The sequence below is a fragment of the Danio aesculapii genome, chromosome 3 (genome assembly GCF_903798145.1).
Source record: "Danio aesculapii chromosome 3, fDanAes4.1, whole genome shotgun sequence".
NCBI lineage: Eukaryota > Metazoa > Chordata > Actinopteri > Cypriniformes > Danionidae > Danio > Danio aesculapii.
The window spans coordinates 27504495-27529533 of NC_079437.1; positions in this window are offsets into that span (position 1 = coordinate 27504495).

Here is a 25039-nt window from a genome sequence, read left to right on the forward strand (position 1 = left end):
ACATCCAGTGAGCGGCAGTTCTTTGGGCAGAAATGCCTTGTTGATGCCAGAGGTCAGAGGAAAATGGCCAGACAGGTCCGAGCTGATAGAAAGGCAACAGTAATTCAAATAACCACTCGTTACAACCAAGGTACTGTATGCAGAAGAACATCTCTGAACGCACAACACGTCCAACCTTGAGGCAGATGGGCAACAGAAGACCAAACCAGGTGCCACTCCTGCCAGCTAAGACAAGGAAACTGAGGCTACAATTCACACAGGCTCACCAAAATTGGACAATAGAAGATTGGAAAAACGTTGCCTGATCTAATGAATCTTGATTTATGCTGCAACATTCGGAAAGTAGATGCAGAATTTGGCGTCAACAACATGAAAGCATGGATCCATCCTACTTTGTATCGAAGATTCAGGCTGGTGTTAGTGGTTTAATGGTGTGGGGGATATTTCCTTGGCACACTTCGGGCCCATTAGTACCAATTTAGCGTTGTGTCAACACCACAGTCTACCTGAGTACTGTTGCTGACCATGTCCATCCCTTTATGACCACAGTGTACCCATCTTCTGATGGCTACTTCCAGCAGGATAACATGTCATTTCAGACTGGTGTCTTGAACATGACAATGAGTTCACTGTACTCAAATGGTCTCCACAGTCACCAGATTTCAATCCAACAGAGCACCTTTGGGATGTGGTGGAACAGGAGATTGGCATCACGGATGTGCAGCCGACAAATCTGCAGCAACTCTGTGATGCTATTATGTCAATATGGACCAAAATCTCTGAGGAATATTTCCAGTACCTTGCTGAATCTATGTCACGAAGGATTAAGGCATTTCTTAAGGCACAAGGGGGTCCAACCCGGTAACTAGTAAGGTGTACCTAATAAAGTTGCCAATGAGTGTATAAATTGACTTGAAAACAATGAACCTTTTTTTTGCCTTTAAAGAAGGACTTGCTATAAAGCTCCTTCAAAAAAAATACTAAAAATCTTTACATTTTAAAATAAAACTTTATACCAGGAAAAGTGACCAAATAAACCCTCAAGCTATGACCATTGAATGTGAGTGTTCCATCTAAGAAATCCCAACCCCTCTCCCCATTCATTTATGCATACAAGACGAAGAGGAGCTTTTCTCAAGAAGAACCCTTGATTAAAAGAGGAAGTAGAAATAATGATTAGTTGGAGTTTGGTCAATGGCACAAGATTTAGATGTTTACAAAGGTGTCCACAGCAGCCACATATGCGATCACTTACCAACACAGATAGAAAGTGCTTTCCCGGAAGGAGTAATTTCATAGCACTCATTTATTCATTACGTCCATAGCAACCTCTTAAGTGCATCCAAAGCTTTTTAGGCCAAGCAATGAATTGCGCTGGCAGTCACATGGCATCAGCATCGTTCAGTAATTCTGCCGGGTTACAGTGAGCCGCGGTCAAACACCAGCAAGGCTCCTGAGATTGGTGCTGCAAGTTTCACTCTCAGCCAATGAGCACGGGCCTTGACTTATGGAGCAATTTGCATGGCATTTGGAAAGGATTGGAGGAAAGGAGCATTAATGTGATGTATTTGCCGCCATGAGTATTTTTTTTTACATGCTTACTCACTCACATTCAAACACCCACTTCGTGATTCGCAATAAGGTTGATGCAAGCCTTGGATGTCAGGGAAGTGTTACACGGCTCAGCCTCATCCTCTCTGGAGGCGACTTTACAGAGCCTCCGAATTCAGACATTGAGGCCCACTGTCATGCTTGAGAGGGAAAATCAAGAAACATTTGGTTCTCCCTACGCCCCGCTCCCCCTTTTACTCCTGGAAATCCCACTTAAGAGAAACCACCGTAAAAGACTCAATTTACTCTTAAAGGTCAAATATCCAGTCTCCACTGAGGAGGCTAATTAAGTGGCCTTCAAAGCTCTCCGAGTCCATCTGAATAGATAATATAACTGATTTGGTACGGGAGCTCCTTTCCGCGTTGGAAAAAAAAAATAGACTGCTATCTAGTTTGCATGCTGCTGACATTAACTGTTCTCAATGGGATGAATCAAGCAAACACAATTATCATACTGTCTGGTGTAGGAGTTCTATATAATAACAAAAAACACAAAGTAAATGTATTTGACATTTGTTATTCACTGGCGTAGATTTAGTCCTGCATATATGCAACACACACACACACACACACACACACACACACACACACACACACACACACACACACAGACACACGTGTATATATATATATATATATATATATATATATATATATATATATATATATATATATATATACACATGTGTCTGTGTGTGTGTGTGTCTGTGTGTGTGTGTGTGTGTTGGTGTTGCATATATATATATATGTGTGTTATATAAATATATGAAGGCCCTTAGAGCAATTTCAGTCTGTGGAAACATTGATTCACAAAATAAATGCATGCAGGCCTACTGTGTCTCCACACACTATGGACTGTGGCAAATATTCTTTAACTACATATATTTTTTGCCAATTAATTTACAGCTACAGTTGTTGGGTACATTTACTTAGCTGTTTAAGTGTGGTGGTTTCTAACTAAGCATACATAAATGTTTTATTATTTTTTAAATGGTTTATTCCAGAAAGATTCATTAAATAAATATAAACATGATACATAATTGCAGGAATCATTTATAGTAAGCATCTGAGAATTTATCCTCTGAATTTTCATGTAAAGATTATTACAAGCATTTTCTTGCACTGCATTGTATTCGCTTGTTAAGTGTGACGTCAAGCGAAGCGGCTTCCAAATCCAAGCGCTCTATCAAACTGAATGGGGAGACTCATCAAATGGTAATAAGAAACGTTTACAATGCGATGTAATACTTTTAAAAATCACGATCGCAATGCACAGAAAGTGATTCATTTTTTATAAACTAATATAATTTTTGTATTTGTGATGCAACAAGTCCAGAGACTGTTTTGTACACTATGATTTTATATAAAATTCACTTTAAAGTGTGATAGGGCTAAAAAGTGGCCAATGATTATTTTTTCAATTCAAATGAGTAGGACTTGGACCCAGAAACAGTATTCCATACGTCAAGACTTAACAAGTGGAGAGATAATTATTTTCTACACTATTTTGTATTATTTACATTTATAGAATCAAAGTATTTATCATTTTAATTATGTTTCATATTTGTAAATTACATTTATTTTAATTTTTAATTTTAAGTTTTTGCACTTTTTTTTATAAAGATCAAACCATTATGAATATTTGGACCCTTCAGTCTCATTTTAACATTTGACTTTACACTTATTTTAGTTAGTTTACAAGGTAATCTTCTCATGTTAGATTTCCATCTAATATTTTACATTTAATTTAAACCTTATTTCACCAAATAAAATTTGAATAATTTTGAATGCTGAAAATGTTACTGTTTTGAAAAGTACTTTTAAGATGTTAAACTAAAGTGAAGTGAACAGCATGTGGCTATGTTCATCAAATCAACTTAAGGTTGGCATATATCATTTTACTTGTATGATCTATTTCATTTCACTAAAATAAATCAGTGCTAAATACAAGAGGATAAAATAATTTGACAAAACCAATTATTTCCATTATGCTTATTATACTTTTGATTTTGTTTGGTAAAGCAGTGTGCAAAAAAACGATATAAAAAAACTGGCATTTTGATGTTACTGAAAAAAATACTAATTAAACAGCTGCGCTGCTGTCCTACCATTGGAAAACGCAGTTAGCTACTTTTTGCTAGGCAACTCTCCAACACATTTTACATTACGCAACCACCACCTTTAGCTGCATGCTAGCATTTGCCGCAGCGCACTGAAAAACTCAGTGAAGACTTTGTGCCTTTAGAGCAGCATCTCTCAACCTCTCACCACCCCGCGCTGCTCTTTAGTGTCCGAATTGTCCACGCTGCCATTTGGCTGACCGACCAGAGCCTGTCTCCTGCGGTGGGGGTGCGGCTCTGCGCTGGGCCGTAGGGGCTCAATTAACTGCAGAACAATGGTCGCACTTCTGCCTCCCGCAGCAAAGCTGCCAGAGCAGGAATGTGGGCTCTTTAATCTCTCTACCCTGGGCAGGCATTTCAGTTGCTGCAGCCTCCAGGACCCACGCATGCACCTCCAGATACCACGCAATGCATGCTATTACACATTCAAATCCATGTGGGCTGCTCTGAGGGAATTCTTGTAAAACATGCCAGTTGTCTATGCACAAACCGGAGGCTTGGATCGGCAGAGATGAATATTGATTATATTGATCGTGCCATAGAATCTTACACAAAAATACAGCATAGGGTTTCTTTATCGAATGTTGCGAGGATACAGCAGAGACAAATCATCTACAGTATATGGGCTTGGCTCCCCCCCCCACTCCCCCACTCCCGTGTCATAAAATGCAAGACAAAAAAGATTGTGGTTAATTACAGGAATATCTGCTGATGCTGTGTATTTTCCGAGAAGCCTCGGTTTCTGCTACATTTGCGCTGGCAGATGATGTCATAAAGAACATGCAGTGCAGGCAGGTGATGTCATAAAAAACCTGCGTGGTGGCTGAAGTGGGTGTCAGCTTTTCTGCTGGTAGGAGTCTTGGAAAAGAAAAAAAAGTGCTTTCTGACAAGACTGCAAGTCTGTTTCTGGACACAAACACAAAAGCTTGGATTTCGATTCGAAGGTGGAAAAACTCTCACTCCGTGCCTAGCATTGCTATTAGAGTGCTGATATATATTTAATGGTGCACAAAATCCTTCCCACATCCACAGATCCGGAAGCCAGGGGTTGCTTTCGGTCATATCAGCAATGATCTCCACAGCTGAAATGTACAATGCAGCCAGAGCGAGGGGTTAGTAGATCACGCTCTACGCTGTTTGCAGAAGAAGCCCGCATTCTCCACAAACAAACAAAAAAAAGATCCCACTTTATACGCCAAAAAGAAAACCAAGGGGAGGGCCAGTTGTTGTTCAACCATTCGCTGTAGCCAGCATTCAATCACCTATAAAGAACATCTCCATAAAAAAAAAGCGCCTCGCCACATCCATCCTCGTCTCCGTTATGACAATTTCATCTCCACACCTTGCTTTCTTTAATGTTTCCCATCATAAAACCCCTTCAGCGTGTAAGAACTCCTGAAGCGGCATAAAGCTAACATGATGGTGGGCTGCATGTGCATGTGACCCTAATTAAGAATGGGAAATTACCACCCCATCTCTGCTTGTGCATGTCCAATAATACTGAACTTAATATTCCATAAAAAGAGCTGCATGCGATTTGCCGTCACCCCTTCACCCTCGCGATGTATGTCATCCCGCTTTTTATTTAAGAAGTCAATACACCATTGTACGACAGTAGACATTTCTGACACAAATTATGTTCACCGCTGGATGAGCCTCTCTTGTTCAATTCTTTATTGATTGTACGAGCTCATAAAAAAAAAAAAGAGAACGGAGGGGTGCAGGAATTGGAAAAGGGTGTACTGCTGACTGGGACTATTTTCTTTGTCTGTATAATAAAAATGCTACTTCAGGACTTAGAAGGTTAAGTTCTAATGAGTATTTTGGATTGCGTGCGCCCATTTAATGGCCTCATAAAGCAATGCTTTGCTTGGCTAATAGAGGCAAGCTCACAAGCGAAAATTCCCCCTGCTTTTTGTTAAGAGCTGCAAAAGTGCACCATGTGGGACGGATAAATAATTCCGAAACCGGGAATATGCCAATCATAAAACTCATTTGCTCGGGTGGACCATGCATTTTAGAGTATTATCTTGTTAATGATGATCAGCGGGTGATGTTTCAGTGGATTTTCTTAAGAAGCTGATGTACTGAAAAACATAACCGTGTACCGTACCGGTCAAAACCCTGATGACTAAAAAGATTTGAGCTTTCTAAAGCGAGAAGAGCTCATTATCAGAAGAAAAAAAGTGGCATGGAATAGCTCCTGTACCTGCGCTTGCTCTATAGGGATTGTCAGTTAGGTTCAACAAGAGTGTTGTGGGCAGGACAGCTCTATAACTGTGTGGAGCATATGCAGAAACGTAGGGCTGAGCTGATACACCATTAAAGTTTAAATCAGGAGCCTGTGACATGCAATCAATCCCCCAGCCAAGCCGCCCTCCACCTCCATCTGCCACAATCTTGCAATTAACTTGTCAAAATATTTAGCGCAAAAAAATGATGCATAAGAACCTATGCCTCGTGACATTCTGCTCTGCAGACGTGGCGCATTAATAACCGTGAGAAAGTTTTGGTTCGCCACGAGGAATACTTTACGCAGTACTTCCTCTCCGGTTCAAATGACTCATCATAAAGGGGATTTACCCTTGGCAGCATTAGATTTGGAGAGGGCCAGAGCAGATGTATTGAGGTGGAAGGCATTGTGTCTTAATAAACCAGGATTACGCCACGGCTTACCACACTAGTGAGAGAGTGAGAGAGAGAAAAAAAGACCATTCACTTACATTTGCCTGGAAGAATTGATGCAGAAATCAGTAAATCAATAGGCCCGGATGACGCTAATGAAAATAAAAAACAAAACAAGCTTGCTTGATATGCATTTGAAGAATTGCACTAATAAAATATCATCCCTGGCCTGCACAAGCAAACAAGCAAGATATATAGCCCGTGTTTCAATTATCTGAGAGATGTACTTAAAATCAATCCAATATTTATGATGATGATTTTTAAACAAGATTTGCATTTCCTGAAGGAAATACCAGAGCTTGCAAGGCTTACAAAAGAATAGTGTTGAAGTTTTAGGTGGTTAATGCGTTGGGCTTTGCTTCTGTGTATAGTGAAATGCCGCATTTCCTTTGTCATGACACCAATCATGTAGTGTTTCAATTGAGAGAGCACAAATGTGCTGTAAAGGCAGATACAAACAATTAGCAAGGAAAACTAGACAAATTACAATTTAGCGTGCAAATGTCACTAGACATCACTGGATGTGTCTGAAACGGCTCACTTGTTCACTCATTCACTAAACCGCAGCAAATAGTGAATGAAAATGAGGGAGAGAATGCAGAAGCTGACATAAATAGCATGCGCTAGAGAGCATTCTGTTGCGCAGTATTTCATTATGAATTTTGTGACCATCTGCAATATGTCCTGTTTAACCTGTTTTATGTCACTGTTCATTTGTCACATTTTCTGCGCTACTTGATGACAAAGGGGATTAAAAACTCCTGCTTGCCAAGCTTTTACTTTATAAATTCTATTTAAGAAATGACAGAGATTAAAAATACTCCTGTCGCCCAATGCTCAATATTCAAACTGTTTAAATAAATATAATATATCGAAAACATCAATTCTATTTTTGCATACAGTGACTAAAAGTATAGCTGTAAACTGTGAAAATGTACGTGAAGGAGGCAAGACTCTTCGTATATCATAATGCAAGTATTGCAGTGACATCAATGGTATCAGTTACCTTTTGATTGTATAATAAATTAATAAAATTATCAAGCTATTAATTATTAAGCTAAAATTCATTCATTCATTTTCTTTCAGCTTCGTCCCTTTATAAATCTGGGGTCGTCACAGCATTAAATTTATTGTATAATAAATTAATAAAATTATTAAGCTAATAATTATTTAAGCTAAAATTCATTAATTTTCTTTTCAGCTTAGTTCCTTTATAAATCTGGGGTCGCCACAGCGGAATAAAATGCCAACTTATCCAGCATATGTTTTACACAGCAGATGCCCTTCCAGCTGCAATCTATGACTGGAAAACATCCATACACACTCTTTCACACACATACACTACGGACAAGTTAGCTTACCCAATTCACCTATAGCGCATGTCTTTGGACTTGTGGGGGAAACAGAAAAAATCCGGAGAAAACCCACGCAAACACGGGGAGAACATGCAAACTCCACACAGAAATGCCAACAGAGCCAGCCGAGGCTCGAACCAGTGACCTTCTTGCTGTGAAGCGATTGTGCTACCCACTGTATCACCCCTCAAAACAAAACAAAACAAAACAAAACAAAACAAAACAAAACAAAACAAAACAAAACAAAACAAAACAAAACAAAACAAAACAAAACAAAACAAAAAGCCGAAACAAAACAAACCGAAACGAAACAAAACGAAACGAAACGAAACGAAGCGAAACGAAAAACAAAACAAAACAAAACAAAACAAAACAAAACAAAACAAAACAAAACAAAACAAAAACAAAACAAAACAAAACAAAACAAAACAAAACAAAATTTGCAACCACAAATTTATATGAATTAAATTCTGAATCAAAACCCCACTTCTTCAGGGTTTTAGTTTTGTTCTAGCACCTTCCATCAGTCTTCCGACAGCCAGTTCGACCCCCAGAAGCTCCTGCCACTGAAAAATGTCAATGCAGATATGAAGAATTCAGGGTAAGGTTTTTTTCGAGAGGTGTCGGCAGAGATAGCACATTCTCTTAGAAGGCCAGCAGATAGAAGATCAATATTCCCACACAACTTTCTTGTGATTAATTTTTAATGGCCAGAGGAACTTCTCCCTTATAAAATGTAAATGGCTTTAATGTTAAATGCAAAAGGAATGACACCTTGATCAGTCACCCTCTCCACTTGCTTTTCAGCAGACGGTGACCAGCAGAGTTGCTTGATGACAACTTTCTTTCTCCTTTCTCCCTCCAGAGAGCCTCAAAGAGCTTTTGCGCAACCTCCACCTCCTCCTTCACCACCCAAAAGAGGTGATTCCCTCTCTCCAACCACATCACACGCAGCTCTACAGCTATGCTACAGGTAATAGCGAGTTTGGGCTGAAGTGGGTGGATATGTCTGAAGAAAAGAGATGGATCTTCTCCAGCTCCAAATTTATTCTGTGGAGGCTGCTTGGAATCTAAAGTTTCCATTAAACTGCAGCGGCTGTACAATGAAGGTGCAAATGATAAGGTTTCTTTTTAAATTCCTCACTTAAAAATAAAAAGAGAATATGATCGCCTGTAATACGTTCTGTTTAACCTGTTTTATGTCACTGTTCATTTGTCACAGTGTGTGTGTGTGTTATTTGATAGACAAAAAAGATGAAAAAAAAGTAATTATATTTTGAAATGAACTGGGTTATAAACACTCAATGTGTCACTCAATGCTCAATAACAGCTGAAAAACATCAGTGCTATTTTTACTAAGCTATTTTTATGAAACTGTAATTCATCGAAATTCCGCTAGTCCTGGCTCCATAATTGAGCAAATTTCTATTGCCCCCATTTTTAAAATGGCAAACTTTACAGCAAAAAAAAAAAAAAGGTGTTTACAGCCTGGTACAAAAAACGATTTTGGTTCATATAGCTAATATTACCCTTCATCCCAACTGAGAGGGGGGAAGAATTTTTTTATGACTCATCCGTATCGTTTATATTAGTTTATTTTAAATCTGCATAACTAGGGCGTGGCCACTTGAGTGACAGCTACTGTGGGTCTCACTGGTCGCTGTCAGCTTATGAAATTTAGTCGACTAAAACTACACTAAAACTAAACTGATTCAGAGGACTAAAATATGAATAAAACTAAAATTGAATTTTAGTCAAAAAACCAAGACTAAAACTAAAACTAAATCAAAATTTTCTGTCAAAATGAACAGTGTTTCAGACAAGTTGTTTAGGGTGCATAATCAGAATAAGCCTGGGTTGCGGTAAACAGTAAAATTACATTAAAAGAAATGAAGGCAAGACCAATCTTATATTACAATGCAAATATTGCAGTGATGTCAGTGCTATCAGTTACATTGAGAATGTGCATTAAAGCATGCTTATTTGTTTTCACTTTTCTTAAAATATATTCATATGGACTGTTTTAAATGTAAATGTCAACTCTGAAAACTGGACCTACACAGTTTCAATTTTCTAGAACTTCTATGTTAAGCTGCTTTGACACAATCTACATTATGAAAGCGCTATAGAAATGAAGATAAACAATGCCTAAATAATAAAAATAAATAATAAAAGTTAAGCATATTTAGTCATACTTAAAATAAAGTTCCAATAAATGTTAGTTAATCTATTTACACAAACTAAGAATAAACAAGTCTTGAAAACATAACTCTTTCCAAAATCCTTATTAAAATAAATGATAATAAGTGGCTCTTTAAGGGAGAGTTTCATTATTTACCTCCAAAGTTAAAGTTTATTTTGTGAGTAAGTTTCTTTAGCTGGCTGTAAAACTATGTTGCATTCTTGGTCAATTCCCCTATACGGATCTCGACGCACACTGCAAGGTCAAAACAAGATTTTCCTATTGATATTTCTGTCATGCTGACAGTTGAATATGTACGAATCATGGAGTCTAACAAAAGATCTCAGAGTATAACCATATTTCTGGGCTTGTACATCCGCTTTTGTAGGGGCACACAACGATCCCAAATGATATATCCCTGTCAACAAAAATAACAGCTTGTGTGAGGTTGGCATTTAAGCCTTTTTACAGTACCCAAAACGGTTGTTAAATCTGACCTATAGTGAGTTACCACTGGTAAGGTGCAGAATCCGAAATGTATTGATTTTACGTCCATTCCTTCTGAAAGGGGCCACATGAGAATATCCCAGGCTCTCGCAGCCAAAAAATAAATAAAGTCCTAATGATTTCACTGTAAAACGAGATGAAATGACAATTGCTCAACAGCAAGGTTTCATTTCATCTGAGGGTTCAACAATAAGTATGGCCAACGTGAAAGTTTCAAGCAGTTAATGTAACTCCCTTTTGTGAGATATTGTGTGTTTTATTGCAATTGGATTACAGACATAAACAGACATCTGGTTTCTACTATTTATTCTGCAACATCTAAACTAATCAATAGTGTTTAATATTGTATGGCATGATTTAAGGCAAATGTCTGCTGTAAAAGTCTTTTTCCACAATAAATGATGTCACTATAATGTTTCACATTTTTAATGCATTCGTTTTGAAAGTTATTAGTCTGATTGCTAAGCAGAAAAAACAAAACTTAGTTGTTGAGCTGCAACTGTTAATGAAATGCATTAGAACGCTGACAGATTTATACGTGAAAGTACAACACTGAGATCTAAACAATGACACACAGTACTGCAAGCCTCAGCAACCGGGGAGTAATATTTGTCATTTAAAAAAAACACCCTAAAATGACAGATAAACCAATGTTTTTCTCGGAGTTCATATTGTGATATCTAAATAAATGACATTAAGTGTATTTGTGGATCATTTTAAATTTTTCATTTTATAGTTGTTTTTTCTTCAGTTTTATAGACAATTATAGTTTGTTTGTTTGTTTGCTTGTTTTTACTTGGATTTCCCCGTTTTGGTTTCCTTTATTCCACTTTTTTTTGGTATTATCGGAGCTGTTCTGATTATTATTGTAGGATAGAAGTGCCCAGGACTCTACCATTACAGAATGTGTGACAGCTAACTTGGATCATGTGTGACTTCTATAATAAAGCTGTTTTTATTCCTGGTGTAATCTACAGTTAAAGTAGAATTATCCTGCATTATTAGCTTCCATGTACAGGGTGGGCCATTTATATGGATACACCTTAATACACTTATTGGGAATTTCACAAGAAAAAACAATGGTGTGCTTGGTTTTAACGTAACTTTATTCTTTCATGAGTTAATTCCAAGCCCCCTCGCATATACTAATGTGCCACAAACAGGACGTTAATATCACCAACCATTCCCATTTTATTAAGGTGCATCCATTTAAATGGCCCACCCTGTATATTTGTTTTTTACCCAATTTCAGTGCAACACATTTCTGGACATAATAGTTTTAATAACTAATTCTAATAACTGATTACTTTTATCACTTACTTCTATTATTTCAGTACATGGTATTTTACTAGATCATTTTTAAGATACTAGTATTAAGCTTAAAGCAATTTAGATGTTTAACTAAGTTAATTAGGTTAATTACTGTAGGGAAGTTAGAGTTATTAGGCAAATCATTGTATAATGATGGTTTGTTCTGTAGACAATCGAAAAATTATATTGCTTAAGGGGACTAATAATATTGACCTTAAAATGTTTTTAAAAATTTCTATATTCTGCCCGAAATAAGACTTTCTCCAGAAGAAAAGATATTAGAGCAAATACTGTAAACAATTCCTTGCTCTGTTAAACCTATTTTGGAAAATATTTGAAAAAGAAAAAATAATAATTAATAATTTTGACTTTGTAGATCTAAAATAAAGCAAAATATAAGCAAAAATATTATAGATTAGTTACTGCATTATGCTGTTGATTCCTAAAATTATACCCTGTTTTTCCACAAAAGCTGTTAATTCAGCCTAGTGGAGCTCAGCTGAGTTTGTTTGCTCTGTTTTTATGCATTAAAATAGAAAGCTGCATTGAGATCATTGTTTAAACCTAACCAGCAGTAACAGTATAGCAACTAAAAAAAAAACTTTAAACGCTATCATGATGCAAAAAACCGTGAAGCACATGTGTATTTTGAAAAGTTCCTTGTTCATGGCTATAGGGTAGACCTAAATAAATATTTCACAAGGTCTTTTACACAAGAAAGTCATGTTGTGAATACTGTAGGTACATCAAGTGCTTAATATCATTTCCACAAAAAATTAAAAATGTTCCAAAGCCTATGAATTCAAGCAGCAGGACAGTCAACGAATTGGGTCACAATACAACAGCTCTGGTTCACCAACAGCAAAGTTTGAATGAAAGCCCAAGATGAATATGGAAATACATGCTGTAAAGCAGTGTTTCTCAACCACGTTCCGGGAGGATCACCAGCTTTGCACATTTTCTATATCTCCTTAACAAAGCACCTGATTTAGATCATCAGCTCATTAGTGGAGATTAAAAGGCCTATAATGGGTGTAACAGACAAAGGAGACATGCAAAACATGTAGTGTTGGTGGTCCTTCAGGAACGTGTTTGAGAAACACTGCTTTAAATCAGCACAAGCTCTGCAATTACTGAGTCTAGTGAAGTACACTGAAATAAATTATTAAAAAATGATTCCTTGGATTTACTCAATTTGTTTACGTTAAATGATGTTTAACAAAGCAAGGAAATTTTCACAGTATGTTTGATAATATTTTTTCTTCTGGAGAAAGTCTTATTTGTTTTATTTCGGCTAGATTATATGCATTTTAAGGTTAAAAAGGTCCATTTTCAGGTTGATAGTCTACAGAACAAACTATTGTTATAGAATAACTTGCCTAAAAATCCTAACTTGCCTAACTACCCTAGTTAAGCCTTTAAATGTCAATTTAAGCTGTATAGAAGTGTCTTGACAAACATCTAGTCAAATATTATGTGCTGTCATCATGGCAAAGATGCTCTCCATTAAACAGAAATTGGGGGGGAAATAAACAGGGGGACTAATAATTCAGGGGGCTTCAACTGTATATGTGATCCTCGACCACAAAACCAGTCACATGAGGGTCAAATATTTTGAAATTGAGACTTTTACAGCATCTGAATGCTGAATAAATTATTTTTATTCAGGAGGAGGGTTTGTTAGGATTGGACAATATTTGGGCATAACACGACTACTGGAAATCTGTAATCCGAGTGTAAAAAAAATGAAATGCTGAGAAAAATCGCCTTTAAAGTAGTCCATATTTAGTTCTTAACAATGCATAGTACTAATCGTAAATTATGCTTTAATATATTCAGGGTAGGACATTTTACTTAAAGTTTTCACAGAACATGATCTTTACTTAATATTCCAAAGATATTGGATTGCAAAGATGTCATAGAAGAAAATGTATCATTTTGACATTTTGACTAGTTTAGGGTCACATATAGCACTTTATACAATTTTAAAGCAAGCAACTTTACAATATTAAACACAAAATTGATGCAGTGTTGTAATCAATTACATTTACACTTCAGTTTATAGAAGCTACCTCCCTGAACAATTCCTTGTCAAAGAAGACTCTCATTATGATATAGGAATACACTTTCATTCTTGCATAATAATCAAGGAAATTCACTGTCATATCATGACTTCTGCAGGTGCAATAAACATTATGCAGGACATGAAAATAGTTCCAGCTAGGTAATTAAGTAACACCAACCTGATTTCACCAAATACAACATGTTCCTGGATTAACATCTATGTTGATCCTGGAACAACTTTCCAATCAGCCAATCGGAATTTACAAATATGTTTACCGTTTATGTTAAGTTTAGGCGGGGTTGGGTTTATGCACTTCTACATGACTGTAATAAAACTATTATTCCCCTCTGATTTGATGAATAATTTAAAGTTATGGTTGGGTTTAGGGCTAGGGAATAGGTATGGATTACATTTTCCAACAAGAATGATGTTCCAGAATCAACATAGATGTTAATCCAGGATCGCATTGTACCTGAAATCATTGCAATATCATGACATGCAACTAGGTACTGTAACAGTGCTGCATAATATCATTGTGCCTGCTGGTAGCCATGGTAAGGCAAGATCTTTGAATATTAGCCAGAATGAGAATAAAGTTCTTAGGCTTATAGGTCTAGAAAAAACTTTTCTGTCAATCCTATTTCAAAATGTAAGAGTCAAACTTTAAATAGCAAAATTCAACACTCTTTTTTTGAAAATTTTGGGTGAGATGCTAATGGTCTAATCCAACTCAATGATTTATGCTAAGCTAAGCTAAAAGTGTTCCCACCAGAAATCAACTGTTTGGATTCAAAAATGATAAAACTCAACTGTTTAACTCTGACTGGCTTATAAAATGGGCATATTTCCAAAAAAAGGTGTCCCTTTAAGGGAACTTCCACATACAGTATATAGAACTGAACTACAATTGTGCCAGTCATATCTATGCATTATGCATCCGGAACATTTTACACCAAATACCACCATACCCCCTTCATTTACCCCTCACTAGTGATTCACCAAAGCGTTAGCTCCCCGTTCGTCCCCCCAGCATCCGGGGAACATGATGTATCTGCTGTCTCCGTTCAGTTAATGAAAAAGAGCGGCCTGTCCCTTAGAACGCATGCTGGTGGGCATAATTGGATTGCAACTCGCCTGCAGTTTAGCCTCCTGCTTAAAGCCCCACTCCATGACAGAATGCAGAAATAAGTGTGCGCTTTACACTCTCTATTAGTTCGATTTATTCCGGGAGTTTTGTCTTATTGAGAAAGAGGCACGGGCCTACGGAGGAGTCGTGCTACATAGCAAAAGCAGGTTGTTCCACAAGCCTGACAGAGAGGGTGTTAATTAATATAAACCTAAATAAAGGCAGAGAGCAGGATAATCTAATGGGTTTCAGAGGGATATTATGTTTATTCTAAGCACAGAGGATGCAAAACCCCAGAGACGAACAGGTACGCATGGATATAGACAGAGACAGATGGATCACAGAGGCGCTCAGAAATTAGAACGGGGCCGGAGACAGAGGCACACTGCAGTTCTGGAGCTCTAAACGCGGAGATGGCACGAAAACGACCGCAAGCTCGAATGCTGCCTGCGCCGAACACGTGAGGGATTACTGTACGCTGCATCCTGTTCTGTACATTCATCAATTCACGCAGGGGAAAGCAAAGGAATGACAGACAAATATATTACGATGTCAGACATCAAAGATTCTCTGCATAATTCCATCGGAATTCTGCTTAAGTACGGGATGAATTATTACAGCCTGAATTATATGATTCCTCAGCATGTTACACACAAGAGTTGGAAATATACTGTATATATTCCCTGCATAGGCTACAAAATAAGTCATGAAACTCTTTCAAAGTATTGAACGAAAAAAAAGTGCTCAACTGTCAGAATTTGTTGACCGTTTTGATATAAAGATCATTCATTAACGTTATGTACATTCAACAATACAAAAATGACAACATTAATTCAAATAATATTGTTTTATTAAATGCAGCAGTGAACAAACTGATGTCAATCCTTATAAGTCATATATTCAGCCTTCATTTAAACAAACTGATGCTATATTGATATAGATCAAATATGCCAAAACCAGGGCCATGCTATTCGAGAAGGGAGGGAGAATGATGGGGAAGGTTGAGGGAAATGCTTTCAACAGAGATTGTCATTTCTAATTTAACATAAGCTTTTGTTTGTTTAATTGTTAAGCTACAAAAAGCAAACTGAAATTAAATGTTTCAATTAAATGTTGTGAATGAATCAGATTTTTTTTATGTACATACTGTCACATGAAGGATAGAGTGACAATGCACAAGACATTGGCAAGCAAATCAAGGCAAAGGCAGGTGTAGTATCACTAGTGTATTCAGTATTGGCCTCCGTCATGTTATTAATGGGATTGTTTATGCTTTTATTGTAAGTTCATTATAAAATCTACAAAAATGTTTAGTTATTATGAATAAAGTCATTTTTTTCTATTTATTTTTTTCAAATATTAATAAATTAGGAAATCACCATGGTGTTTAGACATTCCAATATAGTTTTTCTAAGTAGTGATGTGAACCTACACTGGTCTCACTGTTCGGCTTGGTTACGATTATCATGCCATCGATTCTATTCAATTCAATATCTCGGTGCATTGATGATGCTTTCCATAAATAATAATTTTTGTATTAAACTTTATCATTTATAAATATATTTATATTATTTGTAAAACAATTTTGTCCTTTAATACAAGCAGTCAGATCTAAGAACTGTCCCTTTAATTTTACCTGCTCAAAGAAAACACTTTTTTTATGTATCAAACAAAGCTAAAGTACATGCACAGAACAATATGAGCATTTATAGCAAATAAACAAATTTAAATATAATCCGGCTTGCTTTTTGAGCATTGTTGAGCGAGTTCTTAAATGCCTATGATTGGTCAAGCGCTCAACAGAAAAGGCTGCGATTGGCTCTAACGGTCAGCATGGCTCTGGCACTGTTCAGCAACACAGTGACATGGACACTGATGCTAAACAGCCACGGCGATCAGTTGATCCATTATAGAGGATGACGCGGTGGAGAAAACTCGCTCTGCAGATACACTTGTGTCTGGATCCACAAGTACATGTTATTGTTGTATGAGCCCAGAGGAGATAAAACGTTACCTCATGAACATGCCAGCAGGTCAAAGCGACCACAGAGAGTGAAAGAGAGAGTTTACAGCTTTCAATTTTTATTTTTCAAAATTATTTATTTTATTTCTAATTTAATTTCAATTAGCTGGGTTCTGATGTACTTCCTTGTCAGTGAAAGACTGTTCAGCAAACTCACAAGCAGTGAATTGTGCACAGTTATCTGCTTTTAAGTAGTTAGAGCATTTTTTATTTTAATTACTCATGGCCTCCTCCCTCGCCATAGTAAGCTAATGCCATTTAACACATATGTGAAAATTACAGTACATAATAACCAGTTATGATTATTACTGAACCGATACCGAATTGTTTGCTTCTGCATCGCGGTGAATAGAAGAAACTATTCATTTTGACACCGCTAGCTTGGAATGTTAAACTTTTATATGCTTTGCATTTCAATTGTTTCATTCGTGATAATAGAAAGGAAACATTTACGAATGGCTGCTAATCAAACACAATGGAGAACCAATCAAATATTAACAAATTATCATATCTTAGTCAAATGTATACTTAATTTCTGGTGAGATTTTTGTTTTTAAAATGAACTTTATATTCTGTGATGAGCTTTTGTTAGCTTTTTGCTGTAAGATTTTGTTAGTCAAACACCTTTAGTTTAAAGTTTTCCTCTTACCAATATAACAAGTACCTCATATTTTGATTATTTATTAAATTTAAGGGACATTTATTGCAACATTGCGCAAGTGTCAATTCCTTTTGCTCATTGCTATATGGAAAGCATCACAATCGTCACCGATATCTCATATTCTAGTTCTCATAACATTAAAAGAATAGGATTTGCATCACACCACCATTTTAAAATAGCGTATATACTGAAAGAATTTTCTGTGATATGGATAATAAGGTGTCTTTTTCAATATTATCAGCACTTTGAATTTGATTTATGGTGATCTAGAGGCAGTTGAATAAAACCACTCTGCTTTGTGTTGGTTGGTTCATCAGTACAGGCATCGGCGCAAGATTACACTTCTTTAATGTCATAGCAAGACACCAATTCACTCTGTGCAATAAACTATAATCAAATTACGGATTTCAATATCTGTCTCTAAATGATTAAAAACATGTAAAAGAAGATTAACCGCGAGAAACCGTGAAAATTAACATTCCAAGAAAGATGCAAATTCCATTTGGATACATCATTCATCATTTTGGCAAACTCAGAAATATGTGCGTGCTGTGCACTTCTTGCTACTGCAATCTGATTATGCCCAATAAATTCTGAAAACACTGAGGCAATATTAATCTCGCGGAACAATACCGTTTCAGATGCAGATTTCTGTAGATATTTCCTTTCTGCTAGTGGGGATCATGCAGTATTAATGAGACTTTATATGTAATCGCCACTGTATAACTGCATGCTATACAGAAATTACAAGAATACATTTGTATAAGCAGAATAAGGACTTTTTTTAATCCAATCCAGAGCTGAAGAACTGCAACACCAAAGAAAAGTTTGTCTTTCAAAAAGTAACATCAGCTCATATTTGTGCATCTCTCCAGTATGTGTATTTTTCTGAAGAAAAGCTGTGCAGTTCTGTGAAGTGCACATTTAAAAGAGATCGACAGAGATACACAAGCATGTGAAAATCATACACACTTTAAGGATAATAATGTTAGAGAAAGTTTTTTTTGTTATTAGGATATGCAAGTAGTATACAAAATGGGATCACATACAAAGAGAACAAAACAACAACAAAAACATGAAAACACAATGTGTGCATGTGTGTGAGTGCATGTAAAGGTAACTAGGTGGATAGTCTGAGTACATACATATGGGGATATATTATATATATATATATATAAAATACTACTACGACTACTACTACTACCACGTCTACTACAACTGATACGACTACAACAACATTTACCACTACTACAACAACTACATCGACAACATCTGCTACTTCTGATACTACTACACCAACGACAACTACTGCTACTACAACATCTACTAATTCTGATACTACTATACAGTACCAATAACGTCTACTAGTAGATGTTAGAGAAAGTTTAAATGCATGCCTTGCCTACTATAATGTTTCACATACAATCAGTATAAAATTGTCAAAAATGGCCAAAATTATTTCATTATCATGTATTGTGTAACTTTTGTAAGATTTTTTTCTGACCCGAAACTCACTAAAATATGTAATTTTTAAATTATTAAGATTTAAAATAACAATTCATCATTTTAATATCTCACTTGAATACACCTGACAAGATTTTTATTCATTCATTCATTCTTTTTATTTTTTTATTAAACATCATTGAGTTCATGTCTTTTATAGACTCTGGGTAAAAACATGTTTTATCCCCAGGTTAAAATTTAAAATATATACAAAAGATTAGTAACTAATAATGTACAAAGTACAGGTGAAGATAAAGGAAAATTGGAACTGGAACTAAATACTGTATTTGAGGATGAGGTCTGGACTGAATTATGTAAAGGATGTCATAAAGGAATTAATAGTAAATTATGAATAGAATTTGATTGGAAAGTAAAAATTAGGTACTTTAAAGGGCACCTATTTTACCCCTTTTTCAAGATTTAAAATGAGTCTTCAGATGAGTGTCTGTAAAGTTTCAGCTCAAAGCACCCATCAGATTATTTATCATACCTTTCAGAATATTAGAATTTTCTGCTCTAAACTCAATGTAGCTGTTTTTGTTGCCTGTGATTTAATGCTAGTTCGCCCCACTCACTGTTCCCACGTTTGTCAAAGTATGCCACAATTTTTGCCTTGGTTGCGTCAGATAAACAGCACAGTGACAGACATGAAGGAAGCAGATCTCACATAACGATTGTGAGAAATACTACAGTAAGAACTTTCCCAGTGACTATTATTTGGTGTATTTGTTCTGGAGTTAATTCGGCAACGATGAGTTACATGCAATGTTGTTACATAATTCACGGACACACACACACACACACACACACACACACACACACACACACACACACACACACACACACACACACACACACACACACACACACACACACACACATAGAGCACGTGCGTTTAACTTTGCACTGTTTTTGCACAGCAATTGTGACAGGATACACGTTAACATACACTACTGTATGGATATCCGTTATGTTACTGTACAAAATAAAGCTGATTTAACGTCCACAACCCAGGTTTGAAGCGCCTTTTTTATAATTGTATTGACATGTGGCGGCTGTGGTGATAAAGACGATAAAATAGCTGTAATTTATTACAAACATGCACAGTTTTTAAAACATTTTCAACTTGTAAAACTCTTTCTTGATGATGATCATTATCTGATGATGATTGATGATCACAGAGAGCCGAACAGATCTTTTAATCCCAGTTGCTTTGCACATGTCCTTTTTTGTTATACGTGTTACTTACAGAGACATGTTAATACGCGGCTGTCAATCAATTCGGTGGGCGGGGAAACTCTGCACTCCTACATTACGTTGTGGTGGGCCTCAGATTTTAGATATAGAAATACTCGTCAATCTAGTTATGTGCTTATTGGGAGCATTGCCCAAAGAAATGTTTAATGAAGAAACATGATTTGTATTAAGGATATTATTACTTCTTTTTTCTTACAAAAAATAAAAAATAAAAATATAACAGTACATTGGATGAAAGAAGGTTCTCCAAGGGTGGCCTGCTGTTGTTTGCTGAGCATCTATAGCATTACTGTTTTACAGTACATTAGATGATACAAGGTTGTCCAACGGTAAGGTGACCCAGTGGATTCAGAGACTTAAACAGGTCTATGTAATGGAAAAAATGACTACATGTCTACAAATGAAGACACCAAATATTTTTCTGAAGAGGTGGAAAAGTATTACAAGATATTTAGATGTACATTTGGAGGTTTTTTAACCTAACACCAATGTAAATTGAGGTAATAACGTAACACAATATAACTTAATATACAAATGTATCCCATTAAAAGAGTTTATGATATCAATACTCTTTCATTTATTTTGTATTGTTTTTCTTATTTCATTTTTACTTGTATCTATTTATTTTTTTTTATTTCCTCATCTGTAAGGGGTTAATTTTTGGGGGAAGGAGTTGCTCTGTTTAAAAAATTGATTGAAAAATCATTGATAAAAAGTAAAAAAATTAAAAAGTAAACAAAAATAGAAGTATTCCTTTATCTGGTCCTCTCTTGTCGATTAAATAGAAGTAACTGAGGACTGACCAACAACAAATAAGCATTTGAAACTATTATAAACAAGGTTCAAATGAGTATTCTTGAACTCATTTAATAGCTCTTTGTGAGGAAGAAACAGAAAAGTAAATCAATATTCACTTATAATATTGACATCCATTCTAGTGCCGAGTCATTAATGAAAAGGTGTTTTGAGTTAGATCTTTTCAACAAATCAGTCAGCTCAATTTATATAAATCAGTATAATTGATTTGTGCGAAAAAGCGTAACACCTAGAACAAGACAACCCAGAATTACAGAATGAGGTTTGAAAAAGCCCAATACCATTAAAGGGATAGTTTACAAAAAAAAAATGTCATCATTGTCAAAATGTTTTCAATATAGCTGGAAACCTGCAATCATTGACTTCCATAGTATTCGTTTTTTCCTATTTTAGAAGTCTGTGGTTACAGATTTCCAGCTTTCTTCAAAAATAATATATGTTTTTATGTTCAACAGAAGAGAGAAACTCATAAAGATTTGAAGGTTCATACTTGAAGGTAAGTGAATATGAGTAAATTTGTATTTTTTATTAAACTTTCTCTTTAAGAAACAAATGTGTTTCTACTCTATAAGACATTTAGAATATTTACAGCAGTTTCAACCTGAAATGAGTGTCAAGTGACACAGACCACTAAACATTTTTTTTTTCATACAAATGATGATTATAGTGGCAGATTGTTGTTTAAAACTGATTTCTGTACAGTTTTATATAAATAGCTAAAAGGGTTATTTATATACAGTACACCATGCAATATTTCTGTGACTATTCAAAGCATGTACAGTAAATATGAGAAATGTGATTGGCTGTTGACCCCAGGTAAACTCCACTTCTAAATTACAAGTGTAAATGCCATTTCAGTGCGAAGACCATCAAACTGTGCTCCTATAGCAAACATACAATGTATAATCACTAATTGCAAATTCATGTCTGCATGAGGCATGAACAGTGCCGGCAAATTCACTACACAGTGATGGGAAAACAAAAAACGATTGTGCCTGCCTGTTGTGAACAGCTCTATTGGAATGTATTGTTTGATTCATGAGCATTTTAGATTTGCTCTGTTTTGTTGCGCATGATGTGAAAGCACCTTCCTTTACCCAAGGTTACATTCTTCTAGAAGTTGTTCACATTTTTTTGCAAAACTATAAATGAATAAATATCATGCCTGCATGGATCTACAGTATGGTAGCCAGGTGGTACAGCAGTCATGTGGTGCAAGTTGTAGAAAAATTACAAGGTGTACAAGATGTGTGAATGAAGCTAATAACTCTGGGTTATGTGCAATGTGATGATTCAAATCGGTTCTGATGCCAAATGAATGAATGAATGAATGAATGCAATACAATTTCAACAGGAGATTATTTTAAATTCAGTCCAATTAAATTCATTCGATTATATGAGTGAATCAGTTTCCCTCAGAGATTGATTTATATAATTTTAGAAAACTTCAGAAAAGTTAACGTAGTATTTTCTGTTCTTGCCCCTGAATGATGTATAATAAAGTGGTGTTCAAAAGTGCAATGCTGATTTGCTTGTTTGTTTGCTTTCAGAAAGTGAATTTGCATCTCATTCAGCATGTCTGCAGTAAGCTTTTTTTTATCGATAATAAAGTTATTTTGCTTTACATTTTTAGCTTACAGTCTTTAGATTGAAAACTCTTCATGCTGCATGTATGCTGCATCTTTATACATTTAAAAAAATGATTATTGTTGCTTGTTCAAACTTTTTAATTAAAATGAGCAGAATCAACACAATTCCCGAGCTTTTTGGGAACAACTTAATTGTTTCATGTCCAATCCACTTAAATTTCTAAAAACAATCAAGCTAATTTAATAAATTTGTGCAGGGACAACATGTGTGAAACCCCGCATTTTTACAGTGTATCGAGTTTAAAGTGCAGAGATTGCCTTTAACTTTTAAATGGAAATGATAGGGAGTGACATAGTGGCACTGTCACCTTACAGCAAGAAGGTCGCTGGTTCGAGTCCTGTGTTTCTGTGTTGTTTCCCCCACAGTCCAAAGACATAAGTGAATAAGCGGTATAAGTAAATTAAATAAACTAAATTGGCCGTAGTGAATGAGTGTGTATGGATGTTTTGCAGTACTAGGTTGCAGCTGGAAGAGCATCCGCAGTGTAAAACATATGCTGGATAAGTTGGCGGTTTATTCCGCTGTGGCAACCTGTGATGAATTGCTGAAGGAAAAGGAATGTATGAATGACTGAAATGATAGTAAAAGCCTTATTTATTTATATAATGTTTCGGGAAACATATTTGATTTAGGGGCTGTTTTTTTATTTTCTATTTAGTTGTCTTATAGCTATTCACAGCTATGGCACAAAGAAACATGCAGCAATAGCCTAATAAAAAACACCTTAACATTTGCTGTAAAATGTCTTTACCGTCATTTTGTAATAAATAAATTGTAAATTGTAAAATCAAAATAGTGAATCGAATCATAAATGGACTGACTCATTACATCCCTAATCCATGTTTGTTATGATTACATTTTAACATAGAGGGGTAGTTCACCAAAAAAACTTATCAAAAAACTTATTCAAATTAATATGGCAGTCAATGGTTACAGGTTTTCAGCTTTTCTCAAAGTATTTTCATTATGTGTCTGTTATGCAGAGATGTTTGTGTATGGGTAAACAATTGGATAAATAATGGCTCAGCCAACTTAGTACTGTGGTGCAAGGTGCTTTTATTTGCAGTGCAAGGTGTCAAAATCCCCCAAAAATAGCACAGCCCAAAACCAAAAAAATAAAAATATTAATAACATTCATTCATTCATCTTTGGCTTAGTCCCTTTATAAATCTGTGGTCACCACAGCAGAATGAACCGCCAACTTATCCAGCATATGTTTTACACAGCAGATGCCCTTACATTTGCAACCCATTACTTGCAAACATCCAAACACACTCATTTACACACACACATACACACACTACAGACAATTTAGCCTCCCCAATTCACATATAGCGCATGTCTTTGGACTTGTGAGGGAAACTGGAGCGCCCAGAGGAAAACCCACGAGAAAACAGGGAGAACATGCAAACTCCACACAGAAATGCCAACTGGCCCAGCCGAGGCTCAAACCAGGGACCTTCTTGCTAGTAACAAAATAAATATAAACAACCTATTCGCTTTCCAGATTCTAAATAACTCAACAACCAACCTTCACGCCACAACTACCATACTTACGCCACTACTACCACTCAGAACTGAGCTGGAGCTGCTCTTTTATAACAGTGAGACTCGGCCCAGTATGAATTAAACCATGTCAGAGGCAAGTATAAGGTAAATATGGATATAAAACATTAAACCATTCAGGTAAGTAAATGTATGTTTAAAGTTATGTATGTTCTGTGAAATGTATTGTAGCGGGATGTGCAGGGATTATTGATGTGAACGCCTGCGTGTATGAGCTCCGGTAGCAGCGCGATCCCAGTGTGCACCCTGCGATCGGTTGGCGGTAAAGGTATGTATTCAGGTGTGTGCGCTATGAAGTTCGCAGGCCAAAGACAAGCTCCTTTGCACAGTGTCCAACCAAAGAAAGAAACTTGTGGGAGAATGGAGTGTGAATGACGACCGAATTTTTAGTTTTTCTGTGAACTATCCCTTTAATTTCTAATGGATTCCATTCAAAAGAAAAAGAAAAACATGCGAAAAGAAACCCCTAAGAATCCTTCTTTTCAAGCGCCTTTGAATATTTTGTTCTTAATCTCCTGCCTCAACATTAGTGCTTCCCCTAGCATTTTAATGGCGGTGTTATTTCAAAAACTCAACCTATAAAAGGAAACATAATTAGACT